Genomic DNA, 25,678 nt, shown 5'->3' on the forward strand with positions numbered 1-25,678 from the left:
AACTGATCAAACCATTCTGGTGAACAATTTGGAATTATGACCAAAAGTTAATAAAACTTTGCATACCCTTTGATCCAGCAACATCACTTCTAGGTCAGCATCTCAGACATCATAAAAAATGGAAAAAAGACTCACATGTACAAAAATATATTTATAGGAGATACTTTTTTGGTAGCCAAGAATAAAATTGAGTGGATGCCCATTAATTGGGGAATGACTGAACAAGTATTGGTATATGAATGTAATGGAATACCATTGTGCTATAAGAAATTATGAGCATGTCAGTTTCTGAAAACATCTGGAAAGACTTACATGAAATAATGCTGAGTGAAACGAGCAGAACTAGGAGAACATTGCACATAGTAACAGCAATATTGTGTGATGATCAACTACGATTGACTTGACTCTTGTCAGTAATACATTGATCCAAGACAATACCATAATATTCACGATGGAAAATATTATCCATATACCAAGAAGGAACCATATAGTCTGAATGCAGATTGAAGCGTATTGTTTTCACTTTTTTTTCTTTCTCATGGTTTTTCCCTTTTATTCTGATACTTTTTTCACAACATGACTACTGTGGTAATAGCTTTAACATGACTGTACCTGTATAACACGTCAGATTGTTTTCTGTCTTGGCAAAGGAAAATGGGAAGGAAGGAGAAAAAGTTTGGAACTCAAAGTCTTAAAAAATGAGTAATGAAAACTATCTTTACATGTAATTTTATAAAAATAAAATTATATTAAGTAGAATGAAAATAGAATATTCTACGATATTGTTCATGATAGAACTTTTAAAGGGCTATTCACTTCATAATAAAATGTAAATTTTTGAGGCCCAGGACGGTTTTTGTTTCTTTTTGGGCAACACATTGACTTGCTAGTACTATTAAATTAACAAGCACTTGATAAATGATTGTTAAATTAAATTGAATAATACTTTATTGCATATGTTAGGCAAAATGACAGCCACCACTTTCTAGTTTCCTCCCTAATGTCCTTTTCCCATCTCTCCACATAGATGACTGACAAATACAAGCTATGCATGTCTATATGTTCTAGGAGGCATAGGATTATGACTTGAATATTTTGTCTATCAATGACTTTCTTCTGATTTTCTGGCGGGTATAGTAAAAGTGTGCTACAAGGAAGTCAAGATCCTGTATATTTCCATAAATATTAATTAAAATGCTGAAAGGAAACAAAATTCTTAGAAATTTTACACATATTTTGGAAATAGCATCTATACTTTAAAAGCAGAAAATACTAAGTCTTTTATCTAATCTTCTATCCTTTCTCTTTTCCCCTCAATAACTCACCATGAAATTACATAGAGTTTCCTTTGGTATTGTATGTGACACTTATATTTAATAACTGGATAGAGATTTCCCTTTGTCACCCCTACCCTAATGAAAAGTAATATCAATTTACATCACATCCTCACGTTCTCACATAATATACTGAGGATGAGTCAGCAATGGAATATTTTAATATGTCAGTGTTCATGAACCAGTGTGGCAAGTGAATACCATTTGAATTAAACCACACATCCCTTACAGAAATAAGATGTTTATTTCTTGTGTCCAATTTTCTCTTCATTCTCTACTTCCCTTTTAATATCTTACACAAGATTATCCTAGGATGTTATTAACAATATTTCTTTTTCATTTTGCTCTTGTGATGGCAAGCAAAGTGGGATCTTTTGCAGTTTCTGTTTTAGTATAATCAAATGCATCTGATTGAATCTCTCCTTTATCAACTAAGAGTCTTTACTAGGAGTAAAGTACAGAAACAAGAGTTTCTTTAATATATGTAATTGCATTTTTAATATTATTAACTATTTATCCCATTCGTTAATGGGTCTGTCCATTAAAGAGAGATTAATTAGGGAAAATTTGTAGGAAGGACCACAACTTTTGTTAATAAGGCACTAGTTCTTAAGAGTTGAGATGCCTTCTGGCTCTACAAAAAGTTGTAAAGACTCTGAGGGTGATGTTTTATTTTGGGGCTTAGTTTTTGGAAGAAGTTTTGTGTGCCAGATGAGACTCTGAGAAGCCACTAAGGATCCCTCTCCAGCTCCCAGCTGTCAAAATTCAGTTGTTGGTGCTTGTCTCACCAGCAACTGTGGTCAGACAGAGTTTCACTATCATGAGCAAGAAGAAGCAAAGCAAACAGGAAAAGACAATAGAGTCCTTCTATATGGACAAGGACTAAAACACAAATAACAAAGAGATCAGTAGTGAGCCTGTACTCCCATCTGAAACTTCATAAGGGACTATGAGCTGATTGCATGCAAAAACACCTCTCCTAGAACAACTGAAGAAGAAAAGAAGAAAAACTGACCAGTGATTTTAAAAGTATGAAAAAATAATTTTGTGAAGAGAACAGATCTTTAGGAAAGAAAATTGAAAACATGGAAAAGGAAGCACAAAATGTAACTGGGAAAACTGGACAAATGGAAAAGGATGTACAGAAACTAACTGAAGAAAATAATCCCTTAGAAGAAATAATTGGACAGATGAAAAAGAGATACAAAAGTTAACCGAAGAAAACAATTTGATAAAAATCAGAATTGGGTAAGTAGAAACTAATGACTCTATGAGACATCAAGAATCAGTCAAACAAAATCTAAAGAATGAAAAGATAGAAGTAAATGTAAAATGACTAATTAGAAAAACAAATGACCTGGAAAATAAATGAAGGATAGAAAATTTAAAAATTTTTGCCCTACCAGACAGCCATGATAAAAAATAAAAAATAAAAAGTCTGGGCAATATCTTCCAAGAAATCAAAAAGGAAAATTACCCAGAAGTGCTAGATCCAGAGGGCAAAATAGTCATTGAAAGAATCCACTGTTCACCTCCTGAAAGGAATCCCAAACTAAAAACCCAAGAAATATTGTTGCCAAATTCCAGAACTATCAAGTGAAGGAGAAAATACTACAGGCAGTCAGAAATAAACCATTCAGACATTGAGAAGCTGCAGTCAGGATCATATAGGAACTTAAAGTTCCTGAATTAAAAGATCAAAGGAATCAGAACATGATATTCTGTAAGGCAAAGGAGCTGGGACTACAATCAAGGATCAATTACCCAGCAAAGTTCAGCATAACATTTCAGTGAAGGAGATGGACATTCAACGAAATAAGGGATTTCCAGACCTTCCTGACAAAAAGGCCAGAACTCAATAGAAAATTCGACCTTCAAATATAGGTCTCAAGAGAGGCATAAAAAGGTAAACATGAAAAGAAAAGCTTGTTACTCAGTTGGGCAAACTATTTACCCCTTTATAAGAGATGATTAAACTTGCTAATCTTGAGAATTGTATATTTAATATGATATGATACACGGATAGAGGGGACAGGTATAAACTAAATGATGTGATGATAACAATGTGACCCAAACAGGCAAAGGGCATTTAATAGGAGATGTGCAAAGGAGGAAGAAGAAAATGGTAAATTTTATCACAGGAAGAAGTACAAAATTATAATACAGTAGAGGGAAAGAGGGGAGAGAGATGAACATTGTTTGAAAGGTACTCTTATCTGATTTTGTTCAAAGAGGCAACACTAAACTTGATTAAGTATATAAATCCAACTAGTTCTATAAGCAGTAGGAAGAGAAGGTGGAAAAAAGGGGATGGGAAGATAAAAGGGAGGGAATATATAGTAAGGATGAAGAGGAGTAAAAAGGAGGGGGGGTGAAAGACGGAAAAGAAGACTTCAGGAGGTGGTGGTCAAAAGTGAAAACTCTGTTGAGAAGGGGAAGGGAGAGGGGAGAACTAAAAGCACAAATGGTGGGAAAGAGGTTGGAGGGAAAGACATAGATTGTAATCATAACTGAGAATGTGAATGAAATGAACTCTCCCACAAAATGGAGACAGAGAGCAGAAGGCATTAAAAGTCAAACTTCAGCAATGTGTTCTTTACAAGAAAGACATCTGAAACAGGGGAATACATATAGGGTAAAGATAAAAGGTTGGAGCAGAATATATTGTGATTTAGGTGATGTAAGAAAAGCAGGGGTAGCAATCCTAATCTCAAACAAAGCAAAAACAGAAATAGACCTAATCAAAGAGATAAGGAAGGAAATTATATCCTGCTAAAAGGCACCATAGACAAAGAAGCAACTTCATTACTAATAAAATATCCTCCAAGTGGTATAGCATCCAAATTCTTAAAGGAGAATTTAAGGGAGTTACAGCAAGAAATAGACAGCAAAACTATACTAGTGGTGGGCCTCAACCTGCCCCTCTCTGTACTTGATAAATCTAGTTGTAAAATAAACAAGAGAGAAGTTAAAGAGATGAATAAAACTCTGGATAGGGTAGAAATGATGACTCTCTGGAGAAAACTGAATGGGAATAGAAAGGAACATACCTTTTTCTCAGTGGTACATGGCACATATACAAAAATTGACCATGTTCTAGGGCATAAAAACCACACAATCCAGTACAGAAAGGCAGAGATAGTCAATGCATCCTTCTCAGATCATAATGCAATAAACATTATATGTAATAATAGGCCATGGAAAGACAAATCAAATATTAATTGGAAACTAAATCATCAAATCCTGTAGACGGACTGGGTTAAACAACAAAGCATAGAAGCAATCAACAACTTCATTGAAGAGAATGATAACAATGAGACAACCTATAAAATCTTATGGGATATTGCAAATGCAGTTCTTAAGGGAAGTTTTATATCTTTGAATGCCTACATAAATAAGACAGAGAAAGAAGAGATCAATGACTTGGGCATGCAGCCTAAAGAGCTAGCAAAATTACAAATTGAAAATATCCAAGTAAATACCAAAATAGAAATACTGACAACCAAAGGAGAGATTAATAAAATTGAAATTAAGAAAAGTATTGAGCTAATAAATAAAACTAAGAGTTGGTTTTATGAAAAAGTAATAAAATTGATAAATCATTGATTAATTTGATTAAAAAAAGAAGAAAACCAAATTACCATTATCAAAGCTGAAAGGGGTGAACTCACCTCCAATGAGGAAGACATTAAAACAAGAATTAAAAATTACTTTGCCCAATTTTATGCCCATAAATTTGACAATCTAAATGAGATGGATGAGTATTTTAAAAAATAAACATTGCCCAGATTAACAAAAGAGGAAGTTGAATACTTAAAGAACCCCATCTCAGAAAAAGAAATTGAAGAAGTCTTCAACAAACTCCCTAGGAAAAAATCTTCAGGGCTGAATGGATTTGCAAGTGAATTCTATCAAACATTTAAAGAACAGTTAATTTCAATGCTATATAGACTATTTGGGAAAATTGGGGAACAAGAAGTCCTTCCACATTCTTTTTATGATATAAATATGATTTTGATATCTAAACCCGGGAGAGACAAAAGAGAGAAAGAAAATTATAGACCAATTTCTCTAATGAATATAAATTCAAATGTTTTAAATAGGATTTTAGCAAAAAGAATACAGCAAATTATCAAGAGAATCATCCATTATTATCAGGTAGGATTCAACACCCATTCCTTTTAAAAACACTGGAGAGCATGGGAGTAAGGAAACTTTCCATAAAATAATAAGCAGTCACTACTTAAAACCATCAATAAGCGTTATATAGAATGTAGATAAGTTGGATGAACTTCCAAGAACACCAGGGATAAAACCATTATCACCACTATTATTCAATATGGTTCTGGAAATGTTAGGTGTAGCAATTAAATAAGAAAAAGAAACTGGAAGAATTAGAATAGGCAAAGAGGAAACTAAATTATCACTCTTTGCAGAAGATATGATGATATACTTATAGAATCCCAGAGAATCAATTAAAAAACTCCTTGGAATAATAACCAACTTTGGCAAAGTTGCAGGTTACAGAATTAACTGCACAAGTCTGCATTTGTATATAGTAGTAAGAAATCCCAACAGCAAGAGATAGAAAGACAAATCCCATTTAAAGCTAGGGTAGACAGTACAAAACATTTGGGAGTTTCTCTGCCAAAACAAACCCAGGGACTTACAAGACACTTTTCACACAAATAAAGTCAGATGTAGTTAAGTGGAAATACATCAGCTGCTCATGGGTAGGCCAAGACAATATAATAAAAAATGACAATTCTACCTAAATTAATTTACTTATTTAGTGCCATACCAATTAAACTATCAGATAATTATTTTCTAGAGCTGGAAAAAATAATATCAAAATTCATCTGGGAGAAGAAAAGGTCCAGAATATCAAGGGGACTAATGAAAAGAAATACTAGAAAAGGTGGCATAGTGCTACCAGATCTCAAATTGTATTATTAAACAGCAATTATCAAAACCACTTGGTACTAGCTAAGAAACAGAAGGGCAGAAGAGTGGAATATACTCAAGACATAATAGGCAATGAATACAGCAATCTATGGTTTGATAAACTCAGGGACCCCAGGGTCTGGGACAAGAACTCACTGTTTGACAAAAATTGCTGGATTTCCAGTTTTTGGAACAAAAACACAGAGTGAAAGAGATTTGCAGCCCAAGGCAACCTGGAAGGTGGATAGGAAAGGTATATTGCACCAGGTGTGGAGTAAAATGCAGCCTACAGAGCACAGCCTGTGGAGTGCAGCTCAGCCTTGGCAGAGTTGGGACACGAGAATAGGACTGGAGCAAGTCTCATGAGGAGGAATCCTCAGTAGCAAATGCGATTCCCATATTGCTCAAATCACAAATGCCAAAGACAGCTTCAAAGGTCAGTGAGAAAGCTCTTTCACCTGGTTGAGAAGGGAACTCTGTCTGGACACCTGACAGCAGCCAATGCAGCAGTAGCTTTCATTTCTGGAACCCTTTGCCCAAAGACCCTGAGGGAATTGAGCTGCTGATCTGAACCTCAGCCCTGAACAGCAACCCTGGGGTGAGGAGAAACTCTGACATGGTGAGGCTGGAGGTGGTTGTGGAGAGGGAACCCTATTTGCAAATCCTGGGCAGAAAAGTTTGTGGTTGCTCCAAGACCAGAGAACAGGTTTGAATGTGCCACCTTACAGAAACTGAGAACTTACATGTCCTTATGTTATACCTTCCTCTTCACAAAGGAGTCAAAAGTCATGCAACAGGTTGGGAAAATGTCCCCTAAAAGGAAAAAAATCATGAGATTATCGAAGGTTGCTTTCTTGGTGAACAGGTATTTTCTTCCATCCTTTTGAATGAGGAAGATCAATTTGTACCATTAGAGAAAGACATAAAAGTCAAGACTAATTCATCCAATATCTCCAAAATAAAATATGCAATGATCTCAGGTCACGAAAGAGCTGAAAAAGGATTTTGAAAATCAAGTAAGAGAGGGGGAGGAAAAGTTGGGAAGAGAAATGATAGTGATGCAAGAAAATCATGAAAAGCGAATCAACAGCTTACCAAAGGAGACCCAAAAATACTGAAGAAAATAACACCTTTAAAAATGTACTAACCCAAATGACGTCCAAAAAGCCAATGAGGAAAAGAATACTTTAAAAAGCAGAATTAACGTAATGGAAAAGGAGCTTCAAAAGGTCACTGAAGAAAATTGTTCTTCAAAAATTAGAATAGAGAAGATGAAGGTAATGACTTTATGAGAAACCAAGAAATTACAAAACAAAGCCAAAAGAATGAAAAAAAAACAAGATAATGTGAAATATCTCTTTATAAAACCAACCAACCTGAAAAATAGATCCAGGAGAGACAATTTAAAAATTATGGGACCACATGAAAGTCATGATAAAAAAATAACCTAGAAACTATCTTTCATGAAATTCTCAAGGAAAACTGCCCTGATATTCTGGAAGCAAGGGTGAAATGAATATTGAAAGAATCCACCAATCACCTCCTGAAAAAGATCCAAAAAGAAAAATTTCTAGGAATAATGTAGCCAAAATAACAAGCTCAAGTGCAAGTTGGGATAAGGATCCATAGATTCTATATAGCTACACATACTAAATAAATATAATAATTGAATAGAAAGTTAGCAAATTCAAGTTTAAGACCTGTTTGTTCTACGTGTGAAGGTACAGCTTATTCTCATTTTGTGTATGTATAGGAAAAACATGGGATGTTGATTATATGAAATATGAGGATTTATGAAAAGCTAGAGCAATTGAAATGCATGTGTGTACAAAATATTTTAAAGAATTAATGAACATTGTTGCGAATGTTGGAATGAATTGCCCATAAAAGTGAAAAAAGGCATAGAAAATGGTTAATTTATATCAACTTTGTGTAAATTCATATTGTTTTCCAATGAATATCATCTAATAATGTTTTAGAATACTGTTTCCAAGAATTTGAAAGGCAACAATATACATAGAGAAACTGTTTCTCTTTCAACCAAACACTGGGGAAAAAATGATTTAGGCATAAAATAAAATACATTTCACCAGGAAAAATCTTTTTTGGTTTTCACAATGGAAAGCGAGTCAAGTGCATGTGAAGCTATTCACATTAAATCCTGTGTTTATTTACTAATTACATTTTCCTAAAATGTTATATTTTGAATTCAGAAATAACTAGCCATTTCTAATTGAAAGATATGGTCTGTACGCTAATAAGCTGATAGACTTTGAAAAACAATCTATCCAAGGAGATCTTTATAAAAAATGACATGAGTTAAGTATATTTTATTTGACACTGAGAAAATTTGCATTTTTACCTCTTAGATTGTTGTGAAATTGCTGCCAATGATTTAGTTCTGCTTTTCTATTTCAAAGTTATTCATTTCAACTTTGGTTCACTTTTGGTATGATTCTTAAACCTTGTTCAGCAAAATGAAACTTAGTGACATTTGGTGTGTGGAATAACACATACAAAATATGGAAAGCTTAAATTCTGTGTTTTTGAATTTAGTAAAAATGTGAAGTATATCCTTTCATTCATGTGAAAAATCATAGGAAAGCATAAATTTAACCCAATGGTGAAATGGAATGAAGTTTAATTATTTACTATATGCTTGTAACTGAAATTCCCCTGAGCAAAGTGCCATAACCTAAGACTGTGGTGCTCATATTAGAAGATATCCAGGGAATTTTACTGTGATAAAGATTGCCATGAAAAAAAGAGTAGGGGAGTTTTTAAGGGAGAAGGAAAAATCTGACCAAGTCTTTTGACACTGTTAGTGGTGAGGGCTTGTGGAAAATTATGTCAAAATTTGATTGCCTGGAGAAGTTCATCAACATTCCACGTGAATTTCATGATGGCTTGTTTGCCTGGGTTCTGGATAATGGACAATGCTCTCGTGTCTTCCCAGTCACCAATGGAGTGAAACAGGACTGTGTACTTGCACCCATTCTTTTAAGCATGATGTTTACAGCCATGTTAAGAAATGTTGTCAATGAGAATGAATATGGCATCAAAGTCAACTACTGTACTGATGGTAAGTTCTCCCATTTGTGAAGGTTACAAACAAAGATCAAAGTGAAAAGAATGCTGGTGCACGATTTTCTGTTTGTAGATGATTGTGCACGCAATGCATTCACTGAAGCTGAGATACAACAAAGTATGGATCAATTCTCTGCTGCCCGTGCTAATTTTGACCTAATAATTAACACCAAAAAACCCCACAGGTGCTCCATCAGCCACCACCACACCTCCCATACATGGAACCATCAGTTATGACAAATGGAGAAGTTTTGAATTCTATAGATAAGTTCACTTACTTTGGTAGTGTACTTTCCAGGGATGTACACATTGACAAGAAGGTTGATGCATGCATTGCCAGAGCTAGCTCAGTGTTTGGGAGACTCTGAAGAAAGGTTTGGGAAAGAAGAATTATTAGATTTGCTACTAAACTGAAGGTCCACAGAGCCATTGTGCTGACCTCATTGTTATATGCCTGTAAAACATGGACAGTCTACCAACTTCACCCCAGGAAACTGAGTCTCTTCCACTTGAACTGTCTTAGGAAAATTCTGAGGATCATGTGTCATGATAAGGTACCAGACACTGAAGTCCTTGATAGAGTTCAAATATTCAAACTATGTTTCAGAGAGTGTAATTCCAATGGGCTGATCATGTTGTTCGAATGCAAAATGTACGCTTGCCAAAAAGACAATTTTATGGAGAACTTGCATGGGGCAGGCGATCACATGGTGACCAGAAGAAGCGACACAAGGACACTATGAAGGTCTCTCTTAAGAACTTTGGATTTGACTGCAACATGGGAGACACTGGCACAGGACCACTCAGCATGGTGTGCCCACATAAGAAAAGATGCTGTGCTCTTTGAGCAAAGCAGAATTGAGACAGCACAAAGTAAACACAGGATGTGAAAATCTGGGATATCCACCGCAAATATTCAATCAGACTATCTGTACCCAACCTGTGGTGGAGCATTCCGAGCTTATATTGGTTTGATCAGCCACAGTCGAACACAGTGAAATTTCACTTTATAATGGTGATGTCATTTTTGTCCTCAGAAAATTTTCAGATAGATCCCATAGTTAAACCCACAGTTTTTCCTCAAAAGAGCTTGCTCATATGGTCCCTCTACACCTGGAGGTCAGTTAAACCTATATTTTAATTCATTATCCCAGAAAGACATTTGAGCCTAATTTCTTTTTCTAGGGCTATGCTTTTAAAAATATTCTTGATATCTTTTTATATAGTTTTCATTTCTCAGTAGAATCCTCCTTCCCCTTCCACACATAATTCTTGACAAAAATACAAAAGAGAAACAAAACAATTCACCAAAATTAACCAAAGCATTGAAACAGTCTGATATTATATGAAGTGTTTCACGCTATAATTTCCCCACTTTAGCAAAGAATTGAGGAAGGAGGAGATTCCTTTTCTTATGTCTCCATTAGGGTTAAGCATGCTCATGATAACTTCATTGTATTCTGTTAACAAGTTTTGTTTCCCCTTCAATTTTATTTTCCTGATTCTACTTTGCAACAATGTGTAGTATGTGTGTGTGTGTGTGTGTGTGTGTGTGTGTGTATGTGTGTATCTTCACAGGGCAAATTCTAAACATTTTTCCTATTCCTGTTTCTTATTGAACCTGATCATGAGAGAACAATCATTTAATATTAATTCCATTAAAAATTCACATCTATTTTTTCATTTTCTCTCTATATCCAATCAATAACTTTTGTGAATGTGAAAATCAAGGGAATTTTAACTCAAAATTAAAAGTCAGCAGTGATTCTGGACAAATATTGATGATAATTTTAAATATACCTCCATCTATTCTCTATCTTCTTTCTAGTAGTACACTGCCAAACTGGATCCCATATCATTTCTCAATGACTTCATCCCCATGCAGGACATGGGTAGTGCTATGAAGGGTGAAAGGGAAGTCACAATTTATAACTCCCAATGATGCAGTTGTATACTGATGAAGAGCCTTTTTGCTTTTAAAAATTCCTCAATGCAAGCCAAAAAGTCATTTGAGGAGAAGAATTCAATGATTTTTCCCATGTCTCAATTATAGAAAGAATATGAAGAGCTCCAGCTATAAAGGGATAAGACTAATCATTAGAAAGATAAAGAGTAAGGAAGACATAATCATGAGTAAGGACAATGTGACAGATTTAAAGATGAATGTAATATTTTCCAGCAGACATAATTTATAGGTGGACTTCATTGTGTCATGAGACTAATTTTTAAATTTTTTTTCATTGTTGTTTTTTTTTTTATAATATCAAATTTTCCTCCAATATCCACTCAACTTCTCCTCCAAGGTACCTATTATATATAAAAATATCATTTGTAAAGGCAAATAAGCAACAATAATGTTAATTACCATTTACAGAGTGTTTACTATGTTCCAAAGACTGTGCTAAGGACTTTACAAATATTATCTCAGTTTATCTTCACAAAACGGAAGTTAATAATTTACCCTTCTTTATGTGGCTACTAAGTGTCTGAGGGCAGATTTAACTCAGGTCTTCCTGACTCAAAACTGAGAACTCTATAGACCATGCCATCTAGTTGCATCAGTTAGAACTAATAAATACATTGAAAATATATGAAAGCACATTCAATGTGAAATGCTTTCCGCAAAGGAGCAGAGTGAAACTATTTTGTCTTATCTCTTATTTGACCATTTCTGCTCTTTACAATTTTGAGATATTCACTTTGGATGGTTTTTGAGGTTCTTTCCAGTGACACACTGTGTATATTATTTTCTTGGCTTTGCTAACTTTATTCTACATCACTTAATGCAGATGTTTTACTGTTTCCCTGTATTCATCACAGACATCATTTCTTATAGCACAGCAATATTCTATTACATTCAAGCATACTGCATTTCCATTCGTTTAGACATTCCTGAATTGATAGGCATCTACTTTGTTGTAAGTATATTATCTTGTACCTGAGGTGTACCTTCCCCAAAAGAGCCGTGAAGAAACCAAGGGAAGTCTGACTAGGTGAGAAAGTCAAAAGTGTTTTCCTGAGAGGAGTCCCAGAAAATCTCAATGTAATCTTCCTTCCTGTGATAGAAGGTCCTGAAACTCTACAGTGCCTGCTAAATGACCTGGACCTTGTAAATAGGTAACAACATACCCAAGTTTCAGGTAATTGACAACTGCGGGTATAGTAACAGAAGGCTCATTGGAAGACCAAATGGGATGATCCATAAGAAGACCTCCGTCAGCAGCCCTGTAAGCCCTAACCAACTCTGAACTCTTCCAGGCACATGACCAAAGGACAAGATACAACACAGTTCCAGGCCTCAAAATCCTCCAAAACTTATGGGACCAGCATCCAAGAGTGCTGGCTAAGGGACTGTCTTTCCAGGAACTAGAACACCGGTAAATACAGCCCAAACAACTGCAGCCATTACTCTAGGTATTGTAATCTTGGGAACATGGAGACACTCAGTGAGATTCATCAGCCAGGTGACATTTATCTCCATTTCCTGGGGTTACTATGAAGCTTGTGGAAGTCTGGCTACTGGGGGATACCTGCCTACCCTGGGCTGTTTTGAAACATTTGGATGTTTACTCCTGGAGGATGCCTCCCTAGGTAGGGCTGGCTTGCAACATAGGGAGGTTCCACTGCTGCAGGATGCCAGTCCTCTTTGGTGTGTTCTGAAACATTTTGTGGACCTTTCCCCCCCAACTCTCCAAGTCTCCTGGACTAGAAGACTGTTCTGCCCCATCTTTTTGCTGGCTCTGCTGTTCCAGGATTTGTTCCAGGGTGCTTTTCATGGTTGTTTAATTGTTGAGGGGAAATATGGCAGAGGAACAGTGAGTTATTGCTTACTCCATTATCTTGGCTTCTGGAGGTCGAGATTTATTTTCTGTGCATTCCCATATTCTTCAGCAGAAATGAATCTCCATTAAAACTATAAGCAAATAAGAAAATGGAAATTTTTTCTTTCAAATCTCCCAGACCATTCCTTTCCTCTTCCCTCCCACCAGAAGATCTCATGTTGTATCTAACTGGTAACATAGTGAATTTATTCTTCTTTTCATACTATTCATCTCAAAACCCCTAGACATACTTTCCTATTATCTCCAATACCTGATGAAAGATCCTTCTATTCCTTTATAAGTTAAACTCTTTTACTTTTATTCTCCATTTCATTCCTTTTCATCTTACCTAGATTGCTCTTGCATTTATTCTTTATATCTAATCTTCAGTGTCTCTCTATTTTTGCTGTCCCCAGGCATGCTTAGGATTCCCCTATTTTTAAGAAAAAAACACTTTACTATATTATCCTGTCGAGCTATTGTTTTGTCTTTCCCCCATCCATAATCAAATTGCTAGTAAAAGGTGCCAATATTACCTCTCCTTTCACTACTTAGCCCCTTAAAGTCTATCTTCTGACCTCATCACTAAGTTGAAACTGCTCTCTCCAAAATTATCGATGATTTTTTAATTGCTAAACATCAATGGCCTTTCATTAGACTTCATCATCTTAACTTCTCTGAAGTCTCTTCTGGTGAAATTCTTCTATTTCAGCTTTCATGTTATCATCACATATGTTTTTGTCATTCCTGTCTGAAAGTCTCAGTTGGATGGGTCTTTGTGACTCCACCTCAAGTGTCTGTTCTATTCTGCAGCTTTTGAAAAATTTTTATACGATTACGCAAATTATTCCTTGTACCTGACTATGCTCTTCATAACAAATCATAAACTTGATGGAAAGCAGGTAAGAATTCTCCCTCAAGGAGAGGGAGAAACGAAATTTCTTCAAGTAAATTGAGAAGTTTGATACTATGGATCTTGAATGTTGCATGCACTGTGAAGTGAAATCACTTTCTCATTGTTTTTCCTTAATGTTAGAAGTAAATCTTCGGTGATGGGGAGGTTATGACAAAACAGCTGGCAGAAAAAAGAAAACAACAGCACATCACTCTGACAACAGAATTCCTTTCCTTTGAGTAAACATGACAAAAGTGAAGCTGATTTTGCTCACTTTCTATTAACAATTTTTTTGATAACTACTAACAAAAGGTAAATATAAATAATTCTAGAGAGGAATATAAAAAAGAGATTAGGCTAATACAACATTACTTTGATTTTTTTATACTTACATTTTAAGATGATGAAGAATTAATCTTTCCACTTGAAGTAGAACTACTGGTAATTACCATTTAACACAATTTTTTTTTGGGGGGGGAGAAAGGGCTGAAAGTCTTAAATATAAATAGGTCAGGCAATATAGCATTACTGGAATAAGACAAGCCATCTCAGTGATTTGGATGCCTTGTTAATTTTGTAGGTTAGATATAAGAATAGCAACAGAGCCTCTGGAATAATGATTTACTATAAAATAAGGGCAACAATTATAAGTACCAATGAAAAGAGCAAAAAAACTTGCTAAGTCAATGAAATCCAGAAATCAAAATGTTTAAAACACAGAAATAATGTGTGTGTATACATACATATTACATATATGTCTGCATATGTATATATATACATATGTGTATGCATCTGGGCATGGTGTGTGTGTGTGTTTATATGTGCATGTGTATATAGTGTGTGTGTGTATACACCATAAAAACCTGGCCTAGAAAAGATGTAGAGTGACAATTCTTGGATTCTGAAAAATCATAGCAACAAAAAAAAGCACCTGAATAACATATTCCAAATAATCATAAAGAAAATCTTCCTTAGTTTATTCGAACCAGAAGGTAAATGAAAATAGAAGGAATCCATCCAAGTTTTATTAAAGAAACGACAAAGTGGAAACTGCTAGAGAAATTAGAGCCAAAAATTTGTAGCTTCCAGTGTGAGAAAAATTTACTGCAACTAGTCAGAATGACAGAACTCAAGTATCAATGTAGTACAGCCAGTATAACACATGATTTAGAAACTGTCTTTCCCAAAAGTGAAAAGAAAACAAAGTATAATTGTAATGGGAAAAATTAGACCATTGATGAAATGAAGTATTTCAAAGTAGATGTCAGAGGTGAGTAGAAAGTTTTAAAAATGCAAACTTTAAAGGGAGTATATGAGTGGATGTGAAGGTCAAAGATGAGTAGAAACTTTAAAATGTAAATTTCAAGACAAGTATATAAAGACGAATATATTTAGTCAAGTGAAAGTACTGTAAGGTAAAAAAAAATATTTTATTTAATTTTGTTTTTGTTCAGTTGTTCAATTGTGTCTGATCCTCTGTGATCTGTGAACCATAGGACACCAGGCCCTTCTATCCATCACTATCTGTCAAAGTCTGTTTAAGTTCACGTTTGTTGTTTCCATGATACTATCTCTCCATCTCCTCTTCTGCTGTCCTTTTTTCGTGTGACTTCATTTTCCCCCCATCATCAAAGTGTTTTCCAAGGAGTCCCCATTTTCTTATTATGTGGCCAAGAGTATTTAAGCATTAGTTTTAGTATTTGACTTTCCAGTGAAAAGTCTGGATTAATTTCTTTAAGTATTGACTGAATTAATGTCCTTACTCTCCAAAGGATTCTCAAAAGTCTTCTCCAGCACAATAATTCAAAGTGTCAATTTTGTGTAATTCTTCTTTTCTTACATTTCATCTGTAGAGGTTTGACTATATGGTCTGTTATCGCAAAGTTATCTGTGCTTTTTAGTATGCTGTCCAAATTTGTCATAGCTTTCCTTCTGAGAAGAAAGTATCTTTTAATTTTATGGCTGCAGTTAGTGTCCACTGTGATCTTTGAGCCTAATGATATAAAAATCTAACGCTGCTTCTCTCTTCTCTTTCTATTTGCCAGGAATTGATGAGACCAGTTTCCAAGAGACACTCCAGAATCAACTTTGAGGCATTATTTAAAGTTGCTTTGGAGGGTATGGGGGAAGAGATCAGGGCTTCTTTCTCTGCTATCTTAGCTCTGCCTACCTGAATGGATAACTTGCATGAAGAATACAGAGAAAAGAGAGAGATCAGATGATCATGAGGGTCATGAATCAGACAGTAAGGGTCTAGAGCAAACATAAAAGGAAGGTAAATAATAAAAAGAGTGAGAGAAATCCATTTCGGAGGGGAAACATAGTGATAAAATATCCTGAGTAAGATGACTACCTGAAGAAAAAGAGAGGAAGTGAGAATATATTTGACTGAGAGGGAAAAAGAAAGGAAAACCAGATAAAAAGCAGGAGAGGAAGACAAATAAAGAAAACCTTAAGGGGTAAAGGGTAACAAAAGAGAAGAAGGGAGGGAAGGAAAGCCAGTGGGAAGAAGATCATCTTGAAAAAAGTTTAAAATAAGCTAATTGAAGGAATATAATACTGTGTTTATATCAGGAGAAGGGGAGAATCATAAATTGAATAAAAACCTTTAGAAACACATGGATGAAAATAAAAACATAATTTATAATTCTAAGTATGAATGGATTAAGCAACCTAAGAGATGGATTAGAGAAGAAAACAAATCCCTCCAATCTGTTGCTTACAAGAACCACATTAAAAAAAAAAGACATACCTAAAATAAAACTGATGTGTTGAAAAAAATTATCCTATATAAAGTGAATCCAAAACATCAAGAGTTGCAACGATTGTACTAGATCAAACAAAAATAACCATTTAAAAAATCAAAAAGAACAAATAAGGAAACTGTATTCGTTGTGCTTGTGTAGCAATTGTCAGGTGCTGACATGATTGTAGTAAATCACACTTTTACAGAGACATTTTAGATAGTCAATAAACAATAACTCAACACCTACTATGTGTCAGACACTATGTTAAATGCTGAGAATAAAAATATAAAAAAGAAAGACAGTCTCTGTAATCAAGGAGCATGCAGTCTAATGGTGGAAGACAACATAAAAAAGAAAACTGAAAAGAAAGGTGACAGTCATTTTGGTGTGGCCAAAGACAGCCTAAAAATGTGCAGTCTGATATGAAGTTATCAAAGCAATGATTTTTTTAAATGGTAGCGATCATGTCATGGTGGTTAGAGACCTGTAACATCCTAAAGATAAACTCTAAGAAGATGAATTGCTTTTTGTATTAAAAAAAAAAAATAAACCCCAACTATTTTAACATGGTAAGTCAAATAAATCAAAATATATATGCTATATATTCTCTGTCTCTCTCTGTCTCTGTCTGTCTCTGTCTGTCTGTCTGTCTGTCTGTCTGTCTGTCTCTCTCTCTCTCTCTCTCTCTTCCCCCCCCCTTCCTGTTTTTATTTCCCCTCCTCTCTTGCAGACACTTGGATAGATGTTCAGATTGTTGAAGAGCACCATGGAATCTTACGTAAGTGACATATGCCTGAATCAAGAACAGGTGCAATAACTCCCTCCTTCCCCAAATATCAACAACAGAAATTGTTGTTTGAATGGTATGACACATAAGAATGGGATAAATTCATAGGTAAATCGTGTTTTTATTAGCAGGACAATTGGCAGTTCCATATGATAGCATTTATTCCAGTACATTATACCCAATTACAGAACTATAAGCATACCACATTCAATTTCATTGCTTTTTTTTTTTATAGAATGTCTATTACAGTATTGAATAAAGGTAATAAAGGAAATCCTTGCTTCATCTCTGATCTTATTAGTAAGACTTCTAGCTATACACATTACAAATCAGTTTAGGTATATACAGCTTATCTAAAGGAAAGCTTTATTTATCCTTATGCTTTCTAAATTTTTAAAAAAGGAATGTTTTCCATTTTGTCCTAAATGTTTCTTTTCTATGTCATCTATTGAGATAATCTTATGATTTTTGTTGGTTTCAGTTTTGGTATGTTCAATTATGTTGACAGTTTTCCTAATATTGAATCAGCCATACATTCCTGATATGAATCTTCTAGGCTTATAGTATATCACTTTTGTGTTATAGTAATAATTTCTTTGCTCATAATTTAAAATTTTTACACCAATATTAATTATGAAACTTGGTCTATAGTTTTGTTTCTCTGTTTTTATCTTCGTGGTTTAGGTATCAGCAACATATTTATATCACAAAAGGAATTTGGTTGAACTCCTTTGCCAATTTTTCAAATTGTTTGCATAGTATTCAAATTAAATGTTCTTTAAAGACTTAATATGATTCACTTTTGCATCCATTTTGCTCTGGGGATTTATTCTTAGGGAGTTCACTGTTAACTTGTTCAATTTATTTTTCTAATAAGGGTATTTAAGCACTCTACTTTTGTTAATCTGGGTAACATATTTTTTTTTACAAATATTCATTCATTTCATTTAGACTGTCATATTTATGGGCATATAATTAGGCAAAATGGCTCCTAATAATTACTTTACTTTTCTCTTCATTGGTGATGAATTCACTCTTTTTATTTTTGATAGTGGTAATTAAGTTTTCTTTCTTTTTTAAAAATCAAATAAACTAATTGTTTTCTGTTTTATTGGTGTTTTCCTAAAATCAGCTCCTAATTTTAATTATAAATTCATACTTTTATTTTTATTATACTCTCCTTTGACTTTATGTATTTCTAACTTGATAGTTAATTGAGGATTTTAAATTGTTCTTTTTCTGCTCTTTTAAGCTGCATGCCCAATAATTGTCTTTTTTTCTTTTTCCAAGCATTATTTGTCATTATTATTCATGTAAACTAAAATATACACAATTGCTTAGGATAGTTTTATTTAAAATATAAAAATAAAAAAATCCAGTCAAATGACATTCTGGATTATAATATATGTACACACATATGTATGTATATATGTATGTATATATGCATGCATGTATGTGTATATATATACACACATTTATACATGTATATATTTATTTATTTATCTGCCAGTTTTTTTCATTAAAAAATCAGCAGTTCTATATTCTTATAATCAGGGAAATTTAAACTCTGACTTTAAAGTGTCTTCCAAATGAGCTTTATATAAAATAATCCAGAATGTCATTTAACTAGCAATCTATCTAAAGAACTGGTTTTTTTCAATCAATTGCATCTTTCCTTTGCAAATTAGCACAAATTTCTTATACAATACCACGCAGTGGCAAATTTTCCTTTTCTCCCCTATCAAAACGAAAAACTTAAGGTTTGTAGATAGCATCTTATTTTCCATATCAACCATTTCCAATTTTTTTCTTAATAGATTACAAATGCATAATTTATTTAAAATTATTTTATGTAACTTTGCTTCTAATTTGCCTGGGCAATTACACTGTATTTAATCATTCACAGGAGTCAACAGTGGTAAAGTAAAACATTCACCTAAATTTAAATTTTGCCCATTTCTAAAGAAATTGCTTCCAAATTTAAACATGCCTTTTATCTTCCAAGCTGGAGAAAAAAAATAAATGGTTGCATTAGATGAGACTTTATATTTTAGATATGAAACTTTAAAATTTTAGACTGCAATGAAGCCTAGCTTATTATTATTTTCTTCAGCTTTCATAATCACTGGAGATAAAATTTTCAAACTCATTTCAGTTCTTTTTAAGACTAAACATTTTCTGTTTGGTAAAATCACCTTCCTCCCATACACTAAAACAATTAAACTGTTAATCTTTATTTTTTGCTGTACCATCCTTGCCTGAATTAGAAACCAAGATAATAAATTGTGTCTTTTTAAAGCTTGAACTTTTCTTCCTTTGGGTGATGAGGACATAGTAAAAAAAGTCAGCTGTTCAGTGTAAAAATCTTAGGTTAGCAATTCAGATTGACAGAGCTAAAGGAGTTCAGATGTTTGCCAGCTCTTCCTGGAATTTATCTCCAATTAGGTCCCATAATGACCACTGATCATCAGAGATGGACTGATATTCATGTAAGATTTACATATTTAGAATAAAAATGGATTACTTACCACTTGAGATTTATGTCATGCTTATATCCCCCCAGAAGATTCATCATAATTTGGTGATGAACCCAGATTTATGTCAGATTTATACCACCACCAAGAATTTAGACGGGAATGGTGCTAAAGACAATGTAATAACTATAAATGGTAATCAGATTACCAGACAGCATAGAATAAAAATATACAAATCACTAATCTCTAAATTTAGAGCAAAAAGCTGCTGAACTTTATCTGTCCTCCCTCACTCTGCCCTCTAGATTTTCCAAATAGGTGAATTCACCTCTTGAATACAAGAAAGTTACCGGAGTTGAGGATGTGAGAGGGTCTGAGCCTGTAGTCCTTTTGTGCTCATCATAATTATTGTCTTAACTCTCTTAGGGCTCTTATGATATTGCCGGTAACCAGCCTAGGAGACAAATAGAAAGAAAAAAAAAACTGCAGTTTATTTACACAAAATGAGGGGCACATTAGATAATTATCACTATACCAATGTAAATCCCCATAAACATACTCTAACTCCTTTTATAGTATATTCAGTTACACAAGTAATTCAAAGGAATGGTTCAATGCAATTTTACACAATTAGGAAGATAACATAAAAGTCATCTCATGTAGAACATAGGAAACTAGATGGTTAAAACTCAATCTGTGGTTTGATTTCTCAAGCTTGGTTTTGCAAACTACAGAGGAGCATATGATTTGCCTGCTTCAAGCAAAGAATATCATGAAGCTCAAGATGGAACCTGAATCATACTTTTGGGAGGCAGAGCCAAAACAGTAAAGGCAGAAACTTACCTGAGATCTTTCCCAAACCCATCCAAATACCTTTAACAATGACTCTAACCAAATTATACAGCAACATAACTCATAAAAAGATGGAGTGAAACAAGTTTCCTTCCCAAGACAACTTGGAAGGTTGGTGGGAAAGATGTGCTAGATCAGGGTGAAAGAGGAGTACACTCCAACAAGGTTGCACCAACACAGATCATCCCCCATCAAACCTGGAGCAGTCCTGGGACAATTGAATCAGTGGCAGTAGTGGCAATTTCCAGAACTCTTAGCCCAGAGATGCAAAAGGCCAGTTAGAAGGTAAGCAGGAAAGGTCTATCACACCTGGGTGAGAGTAGAGCTCAGTCCAGTATAGGCACATGCACAGTAAACCAGGAGCAAGCCTTATGAATGACTGAATCAGCAGTAGTAGTGACAGTGGTTACTTTCAGAGTTCTCAGCACACAGATGATAAGGGGGTCAAACAACTTGTCAAAAAAAGGTTACAGAAGTCTTTTCTGTCACCGAGGAAGGTCTCTGCTGCTTTGCCTATAGTCAGGTCAGGGTCAAAATCCACAGTGGAAGTCTAAGGACTAAGAGGAACACTAGAATAGCAGAGTTTGTGGCCACAACGAAGGGGGGAGCCTTCTCACAGTTTCAGGGCAACGGGAGTACTTGTGGTCAATCACAGACCAGAGCACAGACAACGAGAGCAGTAAACACCTCTCCTTAGATCATGTCACCTTGGAAGAACTGAAAACTCACAGGTCACCAGAAGTATCTCTGAGTACAGCTACAAAAAAATCACCAAAGCTTGGGACATTGTACCCTCAAACAAGGAAGCAGAATACCTAATTTTACAGAATTAATATTCTGGTAGCAGGCTTAGAATATGAACGAAAAAAAATCAGATAAAAAAAACTGACCATAGAAAGTTACTGTGGACACAAGGGAAATCAAAACACATACTTAGGAAACAATGAAGTCAAAGCTCATACTTTCAAAACCTCGAAGAAAAATATTAATTAATCTCAGCCCATAGAAGAACTCAAAAAGGATTTTGCAGTTCACATAACAGAGGTAGAGGGAAAATTGGGAAGAGATACGAGAATGACGCAAGAAAATCTCAAAAAATGAGTCAACAGCTTCATAAAGGAGACAAAAAATGCTGAAGAAAATAACTTCTTTAAAAGAAGTACTCGGGGGTGGAGCCAGGATGGCAGAGTAAAAAGATGCACATACACATAGCTCCGAACCCACAACCCATAGAATAACTACAAAGAAGTAACTCACGGTGAATTCTGCACCCAGAGGCCACAGAACATTGGAGCGAGGGAGATTTCTGTTCTGGAAAGACCTACAAACCTCTCGCAAAAGGTCCGTCGCGCTGCAGACGTGGAGCCCAGCCCAGACCTGCCATGGCAGCGGCACCGAGAGGTACAGATCCGAGCAGGCTTCAGGGACGGGATCTCCAGTGGCCGCACAAGTCCATCCACCCACAGGTGACGGGGGTCAGTGAGACAGTCTCTTTGGCGGGTCGAGAGGGGAGTGGGGTGCTCCCATAACTCAGCCCCCCCCCGGGAGGTAGAAGCTGAGGGGCGGCGGCAGACTGGGGCTCCCCAAGCAGGCAGGAGCCTGGATCCATTGTTGAAGGTCTGTGCATAAACTCCCTGAGGGAACTGAGCCTGAGAGGCGGCCCTGCCCCAACCTCAGCACCTGAACTTAATCTCACACTGAATAGCAGCCCTGCCCCCACCCAAAGCCCTGAGGCTGGAAGCAGCATTTGAATCTCAGACCCCCAAATGCTGGCTGGGAGGATCAGGAGGTGAGGTGGGTGTGAGGAGAATATTCAGAGGTCAAGTCACTGGCTGGGAAAATGCCCAGAAAAGGGAAAAGAAATAAGACTATAGAAGGGTACTTTCTTGGTGAACAGGCATTTCCTCCCTTCCTTTCTGATGAGGAAGAACAATGCTTACCATCAGGCAGACACAGAAATAAAGGCTTCTGTGTCCCAGCCCACCCAATGGGCTCAGGCCATGGAAGAGCTCAAAAAGAATTTTGAAAATCAAGTTAGAGAGGTGGAGGAAAAGCTGGGAAGAGAAATGAGAGACATGAAGTCAAAGCATGAACAGCAGATCAGCTCCCTGCTAAAGGAGACCCAAAAAAATGTTGAAGAAAATAACACCTTGAAAACTAGCCTAACTCAATTGGCAAAAGAGGTTCAAAAAGCCAATGAGGAGAAGAATGCTTTCAAAAGCAGAATTAGCCAAATGGAAAAGGAGATTCAAAAGCTCACTGAAGAAAATAGTTCTTTCAAAACTAGAATGGCACAGATGGAGGCTAAGGACTTTATGAGAAAGCAAGAAATCACAGAACAAAGCCAGAAGAATGGAAAAATGGAAGATAATGTGAAATGTCTCATTGGAAAAACAACTGACAGGGAAAATAGATCCAGGAGAGACAATTTAAAAATTATGGGACTACCTGAGAGCCATGATCAAAAAAGAGCCTAGACATCATCTTTCATGAAATTATCAAGGAAAACTGCCCTGAGATTCTAGAACCAGAGGGCAAAATAAATATTCAAGGAATCCACAGAACACCGCCTGAAAGAGATCCAAAAAGAGAAACTCCTAGGAACATTGTGGCCAAATTCCAGAGTTCCCAGGTCAAGGAGAAAATATTGCAAGCAGCTAGAAAGAAACAATTCAAGTGTTGTGGAAATACAATCAGGATAACACAAGATCTAGCAGCCTCTACATTAAGGGATCGAAGGGCATGGAATAGGACATTCCAGAAGTCAAAGGAAATAGGACTAAAACCAAGAATCACCTACCCAGCAAAACTGAGTATAATACTTCAGGGGAAAAATTGGTCTTTCAATGAAATAGAGGATTTTCAAGCATTCTTGATGAAAAGACCAGAGCTGAAAAGAAAATTTGACTTTCAAACACAAGAATGAAGAGAACCATGAAAAGGTGAACAGCAAAGAGAAGTCATAAGGGACTTACTAAAGTTGAACTGTTTACATTCCTACATGGAAAGACAATATTTGTAACTCTTGAAACATTTCAGTATCTGGGTACTGGGTGGGATTACACACACACACACATGCACACACACACACATACATAGAGACAGAATGCACAGAGGGATTTATACCCAGAATATGATGCATTTCAGATAGGCTTGCTACTGATTGGGCAATGTTATTTGATAATAACTTCATCTTTGGTGATTCCGATACTTAAAGTAGATTTCACTAATTAAATTAGGCTCCTCCTCATGTCACCAATTATTGAAAAAAAAAATGTTGAGATGTGAAAGTATTAGTTCATTTAAGATTGGAGTTAACATCCTACTTTCCATCGGTCAAATAATAATCATCCTGTAAATGCCTACCATGTCAGGAGAAAATCTGAGCAATAAAGAGACAAAAGGACAAATAAAAAAAAAAAAAAGAAGGACTCATTGTTGGTGGAGATGTGAGCAGATCCAACCATTCTGGAGAGCAATTTGGAACTATGCCCAAAGGGTTACATAAATGTGCATACCCTTTCACAAAGCAAAATCACTTCTAGGACTGTATCCGAAAGACATCATAAAAATAGGAAAGGGTCCCACATGTGCAAAAATATTTATAGTAGGTCTCTGTGTGGTGGCCAAGAACTGGAAATCAAAGGGATGCCCATCAGCTGGGGAATGGCTGAACAAGTTGTGGTATCTAGAGTCATATGAAAAAATACTCTAACTCACAATTGATTGGAGAAATACAAATGAAAACAACTCTGAGTTACTACTTTATACTTTGGCTAAAATATAGAAAAGGTAAAAATCAAAGTTTGGAGGGGATGTGGGGAAAATGAGACATTAAAGCCTTATTGATTGTATTGTGAACTGATTCAACCATTCTATAAAGCAATTTGGAATTATAACTAAAGATGACCTACCAATATCATTTATTGGTCTGTATCCCAAAAAAGATTAAAAAAAACAAATAGGAAAAGAACCTATATATACTATAGTATTTATACGAGCTTTTTTTCTGGAGCCAAAGAATTAGAAATTGAGGAGATGCCTATAAATTGAGAAATGACTGAATAAATTGTGTTATTTAGTTGTGATGGAGTTATATTGTTGTATATGAAATAATGAATTAGATCCTCTCAGAACAACCTGGAAAGATTTAACTGAACTGATGCAAAGTGAAATGTACTGTGTACAAAGTACCAATGATACTGCAAATTGATCATCTGTGAATGACTTACCCATTCTCAGGAATAAAGTGATCCAAAACAACTATGAACGATGAAAATGGTATTCCAAGAGAAAGAATTGTTCCTATTTCAATACAACTTGTGTTGGGGGTGGAAGCTCAATTCCATGTGGACAGTCTCGGGCGGGTAAAGGTGGGAACTTCTAAATCTTAGAGTTCTCATGAGGCTCCCCAGGAAACGGCTGGGAATCGAGGTGGACCGAGCTATCTCGTGTATTTCCGCCTCTTCCCGTGAGAACGTGATGGGAGAGGCATCCCCACCCTCGACACTGGGCCGGATCTGGGCACACCTATTGTTATCTAACAGGCAGGGTATTCAGGTGCAAACTACACGGCAGGAGAGCTTAATTAGGGTCAGGAAAGCCTGAAGGCGTTCTTAGCGCTGAGGGGCCCTTACAGGACAGAAGGCCCCTTTTCCTCTCTTCGCTCTTCCCTCTCCCCTCTCTCCCCACTTCCACTTCTTCTTTCATTCTCTTACTGTAAGATCTTTGCCTCCT

Source organism: Notamacropus eugenii, chromosome 3 (genome assembly GCF_028372415.1).
Source record: "Notamacropus eugenii isolate mMacEug1 chromosome 3, mMacEug1.pri_v2, whole genome shotgun sequence".
NCBI lineage: Eukaryota > Metazoa > Chordata > Mammalia > Diprotodontia > Macropodidae > Notamacropus > Notamacropus eugenii.